The 4,633-nt window shown below is 37.6% G+C and overlaps 1 pseudogene; it reads right to left on the bottom strand.

The window, feature by feature from the left end:
• Positions 1-2,837: 2,837 nt before the first annotated feature.
• Positions 2,838-4,290, bottom strand: LOC136353938 (uncharacterized; annotated as a pseudogene).
• Between the last annotated feature and the right edge of the window lie 343 nt (positions 4,291-4,633).

Below are 4,633 nucleotides of genomic sequence, written 5' to 3' on the forward strand. Positions count from 1 at the left end.
AAATTTTCTTTCAACAGACCGGAACTTCCGGACCTGGAAGACAGGAAGTTCCGGATAACACTTAGGAAAATTTCTCTCATCATACCGGAACTTCCGGACCTGGAAGACAGGAAGTTCCGGACTTGCATTTTTGGACAGATGGAGTATTTGCAAAAATAACTCCTAGGGAAACTTTGACACTTGGTTCACACTAAGAGCACTTGACATATCTCAGAGCATCACCTAGAACCCCTCTTAATAGTACGGTTTTTTCTAAAAACTCGATTGCAATAAATAAACTATCCTATGCACTTCTCGAGTTCCGGTCCGCTTTGATTTTATACTTTTGGGGGGTCTCCAAGCATCCATCGTCCACACCTTGGACTAATGCACCTGAAAGTTACTCAATGAACTCATTAGTCCCTTAACCACATTTGTCATTAATCACCAAAACCCACTAGGGGGATTAATGCACTTTCAACCTACACATGGAACAAACAAAGAAACCATATTCCGAGACCAAGCTATCTCCAACTTGACTCATTAGTAGCAAACAACAGTATTACATACATATAGTATCCATCTAGAAGTAACAATCATGAAATAATCATGGATATCCAAACAAACAACCCGAAACCGAAACCGACACAGCGTTGGCCGGTCAGACCGCGGGCTGCGCTGGTCTGACCGCGCGATACACGTCGGTCTGATCGGCACACACTACCCGGTCTGACCGGTCCACATAAAATAACGAACCTGCGATTCACCTGTAAATCCAATCATCTCCAAAACCACTTCGTGAATAAATTCCAAATAACAAAACCAATAATCTCCGATGCCAATTGTTCATCATAGAATAATAATAATAAACACCTTTGATTTTACAATCTCCGCCTTGATAAACATATTGGCAAACCCTTTAAAAATGTTTTGGTGTTTGAAAAAAGAAAAACATAAGTGGTACAAAGCACATGGTAAAAAGCATACTTCGTACAAATGTACACATCGTGCTCAAATATCCAAAAGAAAACTTCTCCCCCTTTTTAAAAGAAAGAAATTCAAGTAAGAAATTCCCAATATGCACTTCTCAACAACTCCAAAAATTCATCTTGATTCTTCCAAAACTCATGTCTTCTCCCCCTTTTGACAATGATTTCATCAAGCATAGGAATTATATTCATTAATGTTTAAGAGCTTAGCATACATATAGCATATCAAGTCATGTGTTGCAATAAAAAGAAGATGAACCCATCTATAACACAACAAGCATGCATTAAAGTATAACCAGGAACCAGAGATTTTACAATTAAGCTTGAATCAACAATCAAAATTCATGATTTCGTATGATTTATAATGCAACATCTTAACAAGCACATAGGTTGAAGAATAAACACTAAACACATATACCTATTGCATTTATCACTCTTTCTCAAATAACCTTTAGCACAAAATAACAAAGAGAATTTTTAAACTTTTCTTTTCTTGAGTCTTTTTGCTCATATTTCTCCTTTTTTTATTCCAGGTACGTCCCTGTCGTCGAGACTGTTTCCAGGGATTCGGCACCCATTATTTTGCTCACATCGAATACGTCCTTGTCGTCAAGACTGTTTCCGAGGATTCGGTATTCATTTTTTTCATATTTTTATTCTCTTTTTCACAATGAGCAATTAAAGCTATTTGAGGAATAACAATTCAATAAAGCATATATTATAGAGCATTTATAAATCAAACTATATGCTAGCATCAACATTGCATATTTGCTTAATTCAAGTATAGAATTTAAGTGTCATGCATCATCTCCCTTAAAAGCAAAATCTAAATATCATGAAAAGACTAGAATACACACAAGCTATGCTAGAGACAAATAAACCTTCAAAATATTGCTAGCATGCACAAGAAAATACCATATGCATAAACAAAGCTCTCTTTTCTCAATTTTTCTCATTGTCATATTATTGCTTGATAAAACCATGAGGTACAAACTCCCCCTCAAACCATGCCAAAAGGATGAATTATGCCCAATTCACCACGAAGAAAAGCAAAGCGATTAGAATCCAAAGGTTTAGTGAAAATATCAGCAATTTGCAACTTTGTGTCCAAAAACTGTAATTCAACATCTCCCTTCTCAACATGATCCCTCAGAAAGTGAAAGCGAATATCAATGTGCTTTGTGCGTGAGTGTTGAATAGGATTCTTAGCAATGTTAATAGCACTTGTATTGTCACAAAAGAGAGGTACTTTCTCAAAAGTAAGACCATAATCTTTCAAAGTAGATAAAAGCCAAAGAATCTGGGAACAACAACTAGCAGCAGCAACATATTCAGATTTAGCAGTTGATTGAGCAACACTAGATTATTTCCTAGAAGACCATGCAATCAATGATGTATCAAGAAAATGACATGTTCCACTAGTACTTTTCCTATCAATTCTACAACCACCAAAATCAGGATCGGAATATCCACTTAAGCATATAGAAGATGAAATAGAATACCAAATTCCAAACTCAAGTGTATGATTCAAATACCTCATAATTCGCTTGACGGCTTGACAATGTGAAGCACAAGGAGAAGCTTGAAAACGCGCACACAAACACACAACAAACTGTATGTCTGGGCTAGAAGCAGTTAGATACAACAAAGATCCAATCATACTTCTACACTGTTTTTGATCAACAGCTTCACCATCTTCATCAGGATCCAACACAGCTGTAGAACCAATTGATGTTGAAATTGGCCTGCAATTCTCCATCTTAAACCTTCTCAAAAGATCCTTCGTATACTTCGTTTGATGCACAAAAGTACCTTGATGTGTTTGCTTAATTTGCAATCCCAAAAAGTACAATAACTCACCCATCATGCTCATCTCAAATTCCTTGTGCATAGTCTCAGCAAAATCTATAACCAAAGCGTGAGTTGAACAACCAAAAATGATATCATCCACATAAACCTGAACGAACAGTTGATTATCACCATGCTTAAGAACAAAAAGCGTTTTGTCAACCTTTCCCATTGTAAAACCTTTCGCAAGCAAAAAGTTCTTAAGTCTATCATACCATGCCCTAGGAGCTTGTTTCAAACCATCCAAAGCTTTAGACAATTTAAAAACATGGTTGGAAAAATCAGAATTTTCAAAACCTGGTGGTTGTTTGACATAAACTTCCGCCTGTATAAAACCATTTAGAAAAGCACTTTTAACATCCATGTGATACAATTTAAAACCTTTTGAAGCAGCAAAAGTCAACAAAAATTTAATTGCCTCAATTCTAGCAACAGGAGCAAAAGTTTCATCAAAATCTAAACCCTCCACCTAGGTAAAACCTTGAGCAACAAGTCTAGCTTTATTTCTCACAATCAAATCATCCTCATTTTGTTTATTTTTGAAAACCCACTTGGTTCCAATAATATTGTGCCTAGAAGGTGGTTCAACTAAAGTCCAAACTTTGTTTCTCTCAAAATTTTCAAGTTCTTCATGCATGGCGTTAATCCACGATTCATCAGTTAATGCATGTGACACATCTTTTGGTTCAAAAGAAGCAACAAATGCAGAATTTGCACAAACATCATGAATCGTTACCTTAGACCTTGTCGTTACCTTAGACCTTGTAGTCCGCTCACCTATATTACCAATTATTTGTTCCGGCGGATGTCGTCATTGAATGTGCAAAGGAGCAGTGACTTTTGAAGTTGATCCACGTTCTGTATCAGTACTAGTTGAAGTAGTAATCTCCGGAGGACCATCTAGATCTGCATCAACAGAACCCTCAGCCGACGATCCTGGCCGGTCTGATCGCACATCCTGCGCCGGTCTGACCGGAGGTGTGCCGGCGGTCTGACCGGCCTAGCGCCCGGTCTGACCAGCCGAGCCGACCTCGTTATCGTTGACGTTGTCGTCGTCACTCTCGTCTTCAAAAATACGACCATCCTACCCCTGAACCTGTGACAGTGTACCTGCAACTTCGGGTCTAGTATCAGGACTAGCCTCATCAAAAGAAACTTCGCAAGTCTCATGAATTTTGTTAATCTCCAAAATAAGTACATGATAGCCACGAGTATGTGCGGGGTAACCAAGAAACAATCCATCGGTAGAACGAGCCTCAAACTTGTCCAAATTTCCAGATTTCAAGACAAAGCATTTGCAACCAAAAACACGCAAATGTGAAACCTTGGGTTGATGACCAAATCGAAGTTCATAAGAAGTTTTTCCAACTTTAGATCTCAACAAAACTCGATTTGAAATATAACATGCAGTGTTAATAGCCTCAGCCCAAAATTTTCTAGGAGTTTTATATTCATCCAACATTGTTCTAGCCATCTCAACCAAATCACAGTTTTTCCTTTCAACAACACCGTTTTGTTTAGGAACACGAGGAGAAGAAAATTCATGTTCAAGACCTCTTTCATTGCAAAATTGTTCAAAAGAAGCATTTTTAAATTCTCCACCATTATCACTTCGGATTCTTTTCAAAGAACCAAGAAATTCATGATCCAATCGAAGAAACAAACCACGAAAATGTTGAAAGGATTCGTCCTTAGTTGCCATAAAGAAAACCCAAGAATATCTAGAAAAATTGTCAACAATAACCAACACATACCACTTTCCTCCAACAGATTGCACTCTAGCTGGACCAACAGTGTCCATATGTAATAGCTGTCCC

The sequence above is a fragment of the Oryza sativa genome, chromosome 11, assembly GCF_034140825.1.
Source record: "Oryza sativa Japonica Group chromosome 11, ASM3414082v1".
In the NCBI taxonomy this organism is placed as follows: Eukaryota; Viridiplantae; Streptophyta; class Magnoliopsida; order Poales; family Poaceae; genus Oryza; species Oryza sativa.